The sequence below is a fragment of the Adiantum capillus-veneris genome, chromosome 15 (assembly GCF_014529385.1).
Source record: "Adiantum capillus-veneris isolate H3 chromosome 15, ASM1452938v2, whole genome shotgun sequence".
Taxonomy (NCBI): domain Eukaryota; kingdom Viridiplantae; phylum Streptophyta; class Polypodiopsida; order Polypodiales; family Pteridaceae; genus Adiantum; species Adiantum capillus-veneris.
In genome coordinates, this window is record NC_140945.1 from 58,546,014 (window position 1) to 58,559,549 (window position 13,536).

General features: G+C 45.0%; 2 pseudogenes; one reads left to right on the forward strand and one right to left on the reverse strand.

Annotated features, from left to right (window-relative positions):
• Nucleotides 1-1,173: 1,173 nt before the first annotated feature.
• LOC147440737 (uncharacterized) lies at nucleotides 1,174-4,960 on the forward strand (annotated as a pseudogene).
• A 1,802-nt stretch (nucleotides 4,961-6,762) lies between these two features.
• Nucleotides 6,763-10,353, reverse strand: LOC147440738 (uncharacterized; annotated as a pseudogene).
• Nucleotides 10,354-13,536: the final 3,183 nt, after the last annotated feature.

Sequence of the window (13,536 nt, forward strand, 5' to 3'; positions counted from 1 at the left end):
GCCACCTTCTTCTTTACAGTGGATATCCTGCCAGGCAAATTACAAAATCTGGTGGGTATGTTGCCTTGTTGCACATCTTTGTGAATAAGCTTAGTCAAGCTTGTGAAAAGGTCGACGGGAAGCTTAAAAGTCTCTCTCCACCGCTCTTCATCTACACGAGTGCAAAACACAAAGTGGTTCCACCAATGGATTGATGATCATGGCAAGATTGAGGGCTTTGTAGCCCAAGACCTCTGTTTATATTAAATCCTAAGATTCGGGTTGCACCACGGGCTAGCCTCAACACTAAGGGGCACGGGAGCTTTAAGGAAGCTCAGGCGTTGGGATCAAGGGCGCGGAAGTGGGGCGCGGTGATTGATGGCATCGGGGCGCTACACGTGGTAAAAAAAAGTAAACTTGGACGGGTTTTGGTAAACGGGGGCGCCGGGAGGTAAAGTCGGACGGGAGGGTGACGTGGACAGGAAACGTGGCGCGAATGGGCTGAGGTGGAGTTCCAGGTGGCAAATGGTGGTGGGGGTGGGCGGCCTGCACTTCATGATACCTCGTACGTCGCATGCATGCGGATGGAAGCCCGAGGATGGGGGGTGAGTGACTGCGTTTAGGGCATTCAAGCAGAGGGAGTTTTGCTGCTAGCTGATGCAAGAGGGCATGGGGGAGGGTCTGCATTGCGTTAGACGAGCCATCTGGGGCCTCTAGACCAATCTACACAGACGAAGATTGGAGCCAGGTGGAGATTGTGGCGCAGGTACAGATTGGGACGGTAGGTGGGATCACCAGGTATGTGTGTGTGTGTTGTGTGTGTGTATGTGTGTGTGTGTGACACCGCCCCAAAACCACCTCCAAGAAAATATGTTTTTATCGTCTGTTGCTTGTCATGTTGCATCACACACACACACACACACACACACACACACACACACACACACTCTATGAGCCCACGGACAACAACAATTTTGTAGAGAACCGGGCAGTAGGTTTGTGTGTGTGTGTGGAAGAGAGAGAGAGAGAGAGCTGTGTCTCGATGCCTTCTGCTTCATGCATATTTTTGCCAACATGAGTAGTCCTGCTTGTCCGTTATGGTGCTTGCAAGCATGTTGCCATGCTATGATGAATGGCTGCTGGTGTTTCTTACAATAAAACGTTCATTGTATGGTGATCACCACAGGAAAAACTATGGCTCCAAGAAGGCCACATCAAGAGGTGCAGGCAAAGAAGCTAGTTGGAAAGAAGCATGGGTCAGATCTCGCGAGGGGCACGGGGGAGGCTTCGCTTGTAAAAGTTCCTCGTTGTAGCCCTCGGCTAAGGGAGAAGGAGTTAAAGCAAACGGAGAATCAGCCTTCTCCATGCTCAGGCAATATGGCCCAAGTGGAGACACCAAAATCAGCGAATCCGCACCTAAGAAAGAAGTTGGAAGGCATGTTTGAAGAGCCTGATCAGAATGAAAACGAAGTGGATGAGAAGAAGGCTGGAAGAGCTAAGGCAAACAAAAAGAACCTTGATAAAGAAAAAGTTGGTGAAGGCAAGAGGGATCAGCCGTGTGTCGAGACGGTGGGCGACGGAGCGCAAAACAATATGGATTCTTTGAAGGGAGAAGGAGATAGAGGCATTGGTGTATCCTCAACCATGGTTGAACCCTTGCCATATGTTGAGGTCTTCTTGCCTGATGGAAGGCTTGCACGGCAATGTCGGGCGAGCGATCATTGCCCTCAGCAGTTCCACTTTGAGTTGGTTCGATTGCGGATGGAGAGGCATCTAAAGACAGAGCATGGGCTTGATGTGGTCATTCCCCTTCGCAAGGGAGGTAGGCGTTCCAATGCTAAATTGGGATCAAGAGCAAAACCGCTAAATGCAAGAGACAGTGCACAATGGCACAAGCAAGCGAAGATGCGCTTCGCGGATAGAGATAGGAAGTTTGCATTAAATCTGAAAAAAACAGAGCGCCTTCATCGTCTTCGAGCAACTGAGAAGTGGGATAAGCTTAGGCCTGAGTTTAGAAGAGTCTCAAAGGTAGAGTTTGTTGAGAAGATTGTCAAAGAGCGCATGGCAGCCTACCTCGCGTCCTCAAAAGAGCGCATGGATCGCATCCAGCAGCGAATCGACGAAGGCTATGAAAAGAATGTGAGTACCATGGCCACTCCTTCGAGTTTACATATTATTGCATCATGCTTTATTATTACATTTGGTGTTGCATGTTTGCTTTGTTAGTCATAGTTCACTTGAAGGTGGATTGTTTGCCCAAATGCGGTCCTAGTTTATTGAGACGGGTTTAGGTCCACATTGAGATTTCTCCCGTTAAATGGATGATTTAGGCATAATGACCTTGGATATTATCCTTGCAAACCATTTACCATAAATGAGTTGAGGCATATGTCATGTTTTCTTGCCTAGTCCTAGCTTATCTTAAGGTGCATTGTTTGCTAGAAGTTGTCCTAGTTTATTGAAAAACTCATGGCGACTCTACCAAGTTTACATATTATTGCAGCATGGCTTATTACTACATTTGTTGTGGCATGTTTGCTTGCATGGTCCACTTTGTTGTGGCATCCTAGTTCAAGGTGGATTTTTTGCCCAAAAGAGGCCTAGTTTACTGAGAGCAGTTTAGATTCACATTGTACTAGATCCCGTTTGAATGGCTAATTTAGGCCCGATGAAGTCTATGACTACTTGTGTTAAGGCATGTTTGCTTTCTTGGTCCGAGTTTACAAGGCAATGCATTAATTACTTGTGGTTGAGGCATGTTTGCTTTCTTCGTCCTAGTTTACAAGGCAGTGCATTGTTTGCTGGTAGTTGTCCTAGTTTACCGGTGGCTTTCAGAGGGATTTTAAGCTAATTCTCAACGTCTTGATTGAAATCATTTTATGTAAAATTGCTTGTTTCTTACAGGCTTCTTGTGGTTTTATTTGGTGCTGGTTTTTTGGCTACATTCATTTGAACATGCTGGGTTCAATGGGGGACTAACTTGTGGTTTTATTTCGTGATTGAATGCAGAGGCGGCTCAAGGTTTTACCTCCTTGGTTAAATGTCATGATGGATGACATTGAGGACAACCAGCCCATGGACAACTTCAAGGGCAAGGAGCTAGAGGAAGAAGAGGAGGATGCGGATGATTTTCAGTCGGACCGAGAAGATGAAGAGGCTGGACATTATGAGTGGATGGAGGATGAAGACATCAAGGAGGATAAAGATGTCCAAGAAGACAAAGAGGAATGCAGGGAGGAGGAGGGGGGAGCAAGCAACGCGAAAGAGGACTCCGTTGACTCGACTTCCCTTGGGCTTGGAGATACACCGCCCTCACTGCCTCTTGAGATTGTGGACACAAAGGAGGTGCCTGCTGCAAATACAGATACATTTAGCCGGTTTGCATCCATGACGCTCAACTTTGATCTTGTGCACGAGGAGGTAGTGGGACATCTTCCTAATTGCAGAAGTGGCATGCATTATTTGGTTGTTATTCTTGGCAGTTTAGGGTGTCAAATTTGTTCGAATGATTTGGCATAAAATCTTCTTTTAACCATGCAGGGAATTGTGAAACAACATAGACCAAAGCTGCAAATTTGTTCGTCAATGAAGACCTGGGTTGTTGTTGATGTCTCATCCCCACCCGGTGCAGCGGCAACCACACATGTGTCTCTGAATTTTGCCATACAAAATGGCCAGTTAAGAGTTATAGAAGAAGGGGGAGGTAGGGTTGTCACGACACGGGGAAACATCGTAGCTGCCAGGTGGGTACAAGTCATGAGACAGTTCTTATTGTTTGTTTGCTTGCTGGTTTTTTGGGCCTCTTCTTCTTCTATAAAACTTGCACGCTAAGCCTTGATTGTTATTGCATGTTAGGCTTGGCTCTATTGCATGCATTACTTTCACCTCCGACCGGTTCAAGTTATCAGTTAATGTAGATCAACGATTAGTAACTGACATATTGCGTGGCGAGGCCAGTAGTAGGACTATTGACTTGTTTGTCCAGTAAGTTCTCTCTTGCCCTGATCATTGTAAATGGCTATACGCACATATAGGATTGCATGTGTTTTAATTTGGAAACTGAAATATTTGCACAGGTGGATGGAGCACACCTTGCCTCCGACCATCCTAAGGAAAGTACACTTTGTCGATTCGCTTTGGTTTATGATGGAGGGACGTATTTTGTCCAATTTTCTTCAGCGGCAATTTAGCGGTGTTGACATGTCAAAGCTGGTCTTTTGCTTTTGGCCAGTCATTTGCAGGTATTTCAGGGTGACATAATGCTTTGTATGGTGAATTCTGAACTACTTCTCATTCGTAACACTAACAATGTGTGCTTGAAGGCATCACTGGACTCTTTTTGCTCTCTACCTGAATAGGGGAGCAAGGCTCCTCCGATTGCCTGGCAAGAAGCACTATCTGATTCATTTTGATTCCCTCAAGGGTTTGACAAACCCTTTCGAGTGCCTAGAGCAAGTGCAAAGGTTGGTTTTCATCATGTGATTGTTGTGCCCAACAGATGTGATTAAATTCAGCTAACCTGGTTTTTTGTATGGCTGTGCCTTAGTGGCCTTCGAAGCCTGGCAGAATTTGTACATGACAACGATATTCGACGTGCTTTGGCTGATTCCAAGGAAGAGATTGAGCTCAAAGTTGTGGATGTGCATCAACAGACAAATGCGATTGATTGAGGATTTTATGTCATGAGGATCATGAGGTGAGATCATGCTACATTGTGAAATAGTGTCGACAGGTTGTTAAGGAGGGTCATTGCATGGACTAACATACGGCACTGTTCAGCAGGGAATTGATTGCAGGTGGATTGGAAGACAGGCCTGGGCGACATTGGCTTACAAAGGATTGGTTCGAGGACGTGGATGTATGCACTCTGAGGGTGCAGCTGCATGATTGGTGCTTACGTTGTTTGGCGGAGGTCTAGAGACGCATGAGCAATAGCACGCTCGGGGGCTGGTGTTTTGGGAGCATATCCAGCATATGAACTCAATTGACACTATACTTATACAACGGTGTACTTTATGGATTTTGAACCCTCCGTTTTGAGCGGATCTAAGTGAATGTTTTTTTGTGTGGATGGCTTACCTAGCTACGTGTTTATGCGCAATGTAGCACACCCTTTGGATGTTTTAATTAAGTCTACGTAATGATCAGCCTTACGTTTCAATCTCATTGTCAATTGATCGGTCGTAGTGCTATTATTTTGTCAATTTACAATTGCTCATTATGGGTTGTGGTATGTGTTGGTACCATTCATGAATGTGGTTAAGTTGAATCAACTGAAATGACCCAGCTTAGGTGTTGTGGTGAGATGTTATTGGTGGCTGTTAGTATTGCTAAGGTGTTTGGAGCATGCATATATTCTATTTTTATATCTCTTTAAGGGTTGTTGTTGGCTCAGATTGCGTTGTGGGTGTTGAGAAGCTCCATGAGTGGTGAGAGCGTGACATTGTCATAGCCTTTATTGTAGTCCAAGTGGGGTGTTTGTTGAGTTTACACATATGGATTTCGTTTGCTTCAGATTTAGCAAGCAGGTTGAACACATTTTAAGCTCGTCGTAGCTAAGTTTTGTGTACATTTGTTGGAATCTCTTTCTTGTCAGAATGTCAGCGATTGAAACTCTCCCTCTCTCTTTGTAATGTTTTGATAATCTGATTGCTCATAGAGAATAGCAACTCTTAACTTCCAAATTTTATCTTTGGTAGATTTATGTATCCTCGGAAAAGCAAAGGTGCTTGTATTAAAAATGACAAACTGACAACCCTTTGTGGTTGCAAACTTAAAGGATGATACATAGTATTTGTGTGCATTGGCAGAGTATTTATTTTGTTCAATGGATTAAATTGTCACCTGAACAATCAAACAAATGCATGGCCAGATTATACATACGAATATTGATTATACATACGAATAGTGCAACCAAGGAGTGAAGTTCGTCGCCAAGATGTTAGTGCTACAAGCCCATGATGCAGCACAAAGTTCATCTCGGCATTGGTGAGTGAAAAATACATCATATAAATGCAAAGGCATTATTCACTACATGGCTATGACACAAAGCCTAACAGAAAAACATCTCAAACCTTGCACCTTGAATGGTCAAAATACGGTGAAAGTATACGAAGGAGCCACTCTTTGCAAGGGTCTATGCTGCCCAACATAAGTCACTGCAGTAAGCATTCACTTTCTCCAGCCTCTTAAGCATGAACCGGCTTCAAACATGCCATAATGCTCACCAAATCTAGTGGGAAACCAGCCGCAGTGCCCAAGAATGGTCAAACAAAACATCAGCCTTCCATCCCCAATAACGTAAATAGTCGGTAACCGTAAATGTCTTGATCTCCGGTGCGGCACACACCTCATATATGGGCGGCAAAACAACTCACTCGCATGTATGGCAAGAATCCAAAAAACATCAAAAAATCAAAAAGGAAATCAACCCTCTAACCCAGAAACTGTAAATTGTTGGATGCCATAAATGCCATTGATGCTTCGGATACCAAAAACTGTAAATACTCAGATACCAAAAACGCTAAATGTTTGCAAGTGAAATCAGCTGAGAAATGAGATCAGCCTCAATGCCATCCAATTAGGGCAGCCCTAGTGCTCAGAGATCGTACACAATCGGATAAGAAAAATTGGCCGGCAAAACAAGACATACATTTAGCAACAACCCATCCATGACTCTCACAAAAGGTCAGTTTCAATGCCATCCACTTAGAGCAGTCGTAGTCCATAGAGATCGTACACAATTTACAGGAGAAATGCATCAAGTTGGTAGCTGAAATGAGCTCATGACACATTGGCAGAATAACTTTTCGAAACCCAGCTGTAATGCTCCCGCACGATCAAGCAAGATGCCATCCAAAAAGATCGGCCTAATAGCCTAAACAAGGTAAATAGTCATCAACCAAACATATTGGAAGTTTGCAGATGGAATTAGCTCACAGCTTGCTCCCAAAACAACCCACCCAATCAGTCCAAAGATAGTTGCAAATGGGCTCACAAGTGCCTGCCGAACGCTCACAAACTGGTCATCAAATCAGCCCAGCAGATTGCATAAGGGAGAAAAAAGCTACATGTCTCTCATGTAGAGAGAACCATTCGTTGCTGGGACGCAAGGACTGCCTCGAGTACTGACCCATCAAGCAAGCAGATTGTGAAGCTTCTCTCTTCTGTGGGAACTTCGCCAGCTTTGCAACAGACAATCATCCCTTTTTGGATGCTCTCACCAAAGAGGGTGACATGACGATTAAGCAAGCTCGACTCTGCTCCACCTGGGGCATGTTTGAGCAATAACGGAAGGAGGGCATGGCATGTATGGCATGAAATGCTCTCCAATGGATCGAGCATGAGAGTTTTGCTGCAACAATGAGGACAATGTATTCGAGGCTTTCTTTGAAAGTGGACTCGACTCCGTCCACGCTGATGCTTGCGTCGCAAAACACTAGTAGTTGGACCTTTAGATGGTGGCAGGTCGGCCTCGAGAACCTGTTCCTTGCTGGATCCACTTGCTTCTATGGGCATCCCATGCCCGAGTCGAGTTAGAGTAACGTGAGCTTGGACTTGCTTGATCGAGCCCTTTGTTGGTAGCTCAATCTTCTTTGGGATGATCAAGGCGGCGAGACTATTTCGTGAAAGATTTAGTTGCATTAGTATGGCTGGCTTCAAAGAGCTATCACATTGCACCAACTGCTCTTCTAGACTCTGCAACATGCTTCTCATGTCATAGATGCAGCTACCAATCTCATTGTCTATGTTGTTGACAACTGTCTCAGCTATATCGAAATTGTCATGCTCTAGTGCTATATTATCTTCCCCTGCTCCAACTATGGGTTGTAGGTCCACATGGCTCAAAGCTTGAACGCTATCTACGATGGGGAGAACTTCGTGAAGATGAGGAAAGTGCCTCTCAATTATCAGTCGAAGGCCATATAGATGCTTACATTCTGATCCCCAATCCGCACAATTGCAGTAGTTGGATTGCATGCTCACATGATACCAGTTTGAGGCCGAAGTAGTGCTAAGGACTTTGAATCGCATGTGTCCTTCCTCTATCACTTCGAGGGTGCTTGGATCTGCTTCAAATCGTTTAAGAATCGATTCGCCTGCTGCTAGCTTGGCTGTATGTTGCTTGCTTGATCAAAAACGACTAAAATGCCCGGAATCAGCTGAACGGTTGTCAAATTGAAACAACATGAGCTCAACATTTGGCAATAGCAAAGGCATCCTCTCAAGCAAAAGAGAACCGCTCTTACCAATCTCCTGCTTTTGCTTGAAGAATTCGAGAAGTGTTCCCCCAATATATGTCCCATGCACTGAATTGCCCACCAATGCATTCAACAAGACCAACAGAGACCTGTTTATCTGTGCATTTAGCAAGGTATACTTGACATATTTCCATAATCGCTCAACCAAGTTTGTAGTATCCACATTCCCATGCTGAAATAGACGACCGAATCTTGGCCAACGGCTTCGCCACATGCATGTGCTTCCACACCAGCCAGTGGATACATACCGTCAAATATTTTTATGTGCCTGATACACCTGCAATAGCTCATCGCACCTTGCATCAAATATATCCTCACTTGTTGCATGCATCAAATTCGACATGCGATTGTCCTTAGGGACCTATGCACAACAACGCCATGTGAGTACGACAGTCAATTTGTAGACACGAGCTGACACAAAGAACACATCAAAGAAATGACCAGCTACCTGGGGCAATAGGTTCTCAACCCATGCCTTCTTGACATGAAACCAGCATAGCAAAACTTTGCATGCGACTTGATGCCGCCTTCCATCCTCGTCTTCTCTCCAACAAAAACAATCTTGATCCACAACCTTGAGGATGGCTTCGAGCTCTTGCTGGCTCTTATCAATGACAATGGCTGCGGGCCGAACGTCACCTAACCTTGCAAAGATCATCTTGAACGTGAGCTCTAGGGACACCTTTTCCTGGCTGGTACCCACATCATTGCTGCATAACATCAGCCATATCGGAATCCCTATGCCGGTTTGGTTTGGCAAGACTACACCATAGAGCGGTAAACCATAAATGTTTGTCTTGAAAGTGCTATCCACGGCCCATGAGTTCCGACGAGAGAAACGAAGAGCGACTTGTAGCATCCACTCGTCTTGAATGAGGAGGATGAATGGCCGCTTGTTCTCATCAGGGTTTTGGGGACTGTAAGGCTGCACAAAGATTACCTGTCCATACGAGAAGTATACTTGAGGATGCATGCTCACCCATCCAGCTTAAGAAGTTGAGAATGTAGTATTACCTTCTTCAATTCTTGCAAACGTAGAGCCTCGGCAAGCATCGCACCCCATTCAGTACCTACAGAGTTACCTACAGTAAAAAAAAATGTTGGATCAAATGCTATCAAAACTCAGCAGAGAAAAGGCTTCTTAGAAATTCCAATGGCAAGCTAAGTACCACGAGTGTGCATTTGATGAAATAGCATTTGCACCTCTTTTGGTATCATAAAAAATCTGTAGATTACACAATCCAGCTCAGATGCATTTGCCATGTGAAACCTTTCCTTGGAGATCGACATTTGAATGCACCGGCATCAAACAAATCATCCATACAGCATGCAACTACAGTTGAATGCACCGGCAAGTGGTAAAGGTCAGCATGTGAGCCAGGTATGTGCCCGGTGTGATCGCCATGGATGTGATAGTCACCCTATCACCATCATGACAGTGTTGAACCACCAGCCTAAATAGGCACCCACACCTCTTTGACTTTCGTTGTCGCCGCTTATCCGCACCTCTCCGATCTATGCTTCCACCTCGATGGCAAATGTATTCTTGTAGCCACTTATATGCTCTATGCCTCTTTGAAGATCTAACTAGGACCAGCCGTGTGTGATGCTTTATCATGATTCTTGTCATCTGTTGCTCGACTTGAGAGGTTGTTGTCTCGATTGAAGAGGTTGGGCAATTTGAGGTTCTGCTACTAATAGGCATCGTAGCTACATCACAATCAATAATCTTCTCTTTTAGTAAGCATCCACATGCAACGATTGAGTCTTTTATGTAATCAAGAGGCAAACCATGTTGTCTCTTGTCTGTACACCATTCCTTCTGGATGGCCTTGAGAGTGGCAGCCACTCCAAGATGATTGTCATGTGTCAAAGGGCAATGGGCTGCATGAACAATATGTGCCCAATCTTCCATAAAGGCAACCTTTAGGCCAATAGATTTCAAGTGTAGGCAGCCTATTTCCAGCCCTATACTTGGACAAAGCATCAAGGAGTCTTTCATCCTATTCCACTTCTTTAAATCAAACAATCCCCGAACATCGATCGCTTGAAGCATTGCTAGTGACATGGTCTCTGTCCCTCCCAAATCTTTGGCCATTAAGGAGTATGTCATCTCGTCGAAGGAGAAAAATGTTTTTGATGTGTATGAAGACGGATCTAAGGCAACCCAAGAGCATTGCGAATGCCAACATGCGACTGAGCTGGGACTAGCTCCATTGTTCTGTGGCCAGTAATCCATGCCATTATCCTGGTTGATTGGCCAGTCATCTGACGATTCTCCTTTAGTCGTTGTTTCACCATTGAAATATCCACTCAATGGCCGGTCTTTGATTACATCGATGGGAGGCATCTAATACACAACATCTCTGTCTCTCTGTCTCTCTCTCTCTCTCTCTCTCTCTCTCTCACTCACACACACACACACACACACACACACACACACACACACACACACACACACACACACACACACACACACACACACACACACACACACACACACACACACACACACACACTCACACACACTACCTGGTTCAAATCCATGATGCCTTTGAGCTTCCAATCTCCTACAGAGTCTTCATCTGATTACTGTCTCAGATACCAGCCTCCCCTTCTCCTGCTCTCATCTCACCTCCGATTATCTCTGATTACCCTGCATTCCCGCGAGGGCAAATTTGAAAACAGGATGCCCGCGTGAAAGTAATGCCATGTTGGCCCACCATTTGCCACCTGGGACTCCACCTCAGCCCATTCGCGCCACGTTTCCTGTCCACGCCACCCTCCCGTCCAAGTTTACCTCCCGGCGCCCCCGTTTACCAAAACCCATCCAAGTTTACTTTTTTTTTTGCCACGTGTAGCGCCCCGATGCCATCAATCACCGCGCCCCACTTTCGTGCCTTTGATCCCACCGCCTGAGCTTCCTTAAAGCTCCCGTGCCCCTTAGTGCTGAGGACGGGCTAGTGGGGCTCCCAAAGAAATAGGGAACCCACCCCACTAACCCTTGGTCGCAGTCGGCGCCTAGGCCTAATGATAGAAAATCAACCTTTGCAGTCCATCGGTTGGCTGCATTGACCCCCACAGAATTAAAAAAAGGAAAAACATAATGACTGTCACCTACAACGAAATCCACTAGTAGCACTCCCAACACAAGCTTCCATCAGCTATAACCAACTCCACCTATAGCGCTCCCAACACAAGCTTCCATCACCTACAACCAACTCCACCTGTAGCGCTCCCAACACAAGCTTCCATCACCTACATCCAACTTCACCTGAAGCCGCTCCCAACAAAGGCTTCCATCACCTTCTGTAGCTTCACCACTTCTATCACAGGCATTCGTCCTCGCCTACATGCAACATTGATGTATCTGTTTCACAGCTAGTAGCATCAAAGGGAATGCTCACCCCACCTTCAAGACAGATAGACACCCATTCACACAACACCTACAGACATAAGCAAAAAACATTTTGGAAGAGCTTTCAATCACATTACTCCTCCCTAGCAGGTTGTGGATTTCAGGGTATGTGGCATGTCCTACTGTTCAAGAACTTCGCTTTCATGAAATAAAGAAGCTGACATGCTAGACAATGTTCTTTTTTAGTTAAAAAACAGACTAAATTCAACACCTTGACGTGACCATTTGGATACAATACAGGTCCCATACGCAAAATCATTTGTGTAGCCACCCACGACACCACAAAAGACAATGGGACCCAAAGGTGCTATCAACCGTCACTTCCATTACATTAGTATTCCAACCTGCTTGCAATCTCATTTGATGCTCTAGCGTAAGCACGTACACACACACACACACACACACACACACACACACACACACACAAATATCAATACACGAGAAAGTATTGAACAATGAAGAAGATTGGCCCGCACATTATATGACATAGAACTAAACAAAATAGAATGGATTACAATACTCGTTTAAATAAAACTTCATTTTGATACAAAATTTGTTTATTAAAAAATGTCATTTTCATTGCATTGGAAGCCCTCTTCACAGATCCAACATAGTGGTTGTAATGGAATTGGCCTATTAACTTGAGAATAGCGAAAATTATAGAGAGTACTTTTGTGAAATCACTTTGTAAACATAGCGGGTGAACATAATAGATGGTAGCAACATAAACGTAACATTTAGTTAACTTGGCATGAACAATACTTTTGCAAGGAGAGACTTTAGAGAACATGACAACAGTTGAGGACCGGATTTATGTGGAGCCCGTCCCCCCTCCAATAGGCATTTGAATTATGATTTCTCCCATCAAGAGAGACTTGTTACAATACATCTTTGTGTTCCTTGTGACCTAGGTGATGCAATGAAGATGGAAAGCTTCATGCATCACAAGCATACCATAAACTTTGAGGAAAGCATTAACTATCCCAAGCCCTCAGTCCCGAGACCTCAAACACCTTCGAAGGTGGAGAGAGCCAGCAGGGAATGAGGGTAGGGAAGAGGAAAAAGAAACATTTTATAGGAGAAAGAACAAGTTCCTCACTTATCATCACTCTTCTTGCTAGCATACATAATAGCATAGTAATGAAGATGGAGAAGATGGCAAGCTTAAGCATTGAAGCATGGCTCTTGGTTGGATTTGCATTCCATAGCCAAGAGTGTTGGTGTAGGCTCTCAACCTCTCTTCTTGCTTGGAGAAGGAGAGGAGCTCTTGCACTTTGTACTTCACACAATGAGAGTGTGTGTGGGAGAGTATACCCCCTAAGCAAGCCCCTAGCTTCCTTGGTCGACCCCCCCTTGTAGCTCATGCTTGAAGCTCATTAGACCCCTCCAGGCCTAGCCAATCACAAGTAGGAGGTAAATTAGGTAACAAGGGTAGCCTTGGAACAAGTGTCCCCATTTCCCTTTTGAGAGAGAGGACTTGATAAATGTAAAAACAATTAATTAAATCTTCTAATTTATCATTGGACCCCTTGGGTGGCCAACCAATAGGCTTCAGGCACACCATGAGGGCAACATGAGGAGGAACTTGACAAGTGTCCCTTTTGCTTTCTTTGTACCAAGCATGCCTTGTGTGAGTGTGTGTGTGTTCTCTCTCATCCCCCCTCTTGTAGGGATTAGCTTTGACTTTTGTGCCATCTCAAGCCCCTCAACCTTGAGCCTAGTTCTCACCACAAGCTTGGCCCTTCAGCCCCTCAAGCTTGGGCTGGGTTCTCGCCTCAAGTACAGCCCTAGCATCTCAAGCACGACAAGCACCTCTCAAGCACCCTAAGCTTGGGCTGGATTTCCACCTCAAGATCAGCCCTAGCTTACCTAAGGTCA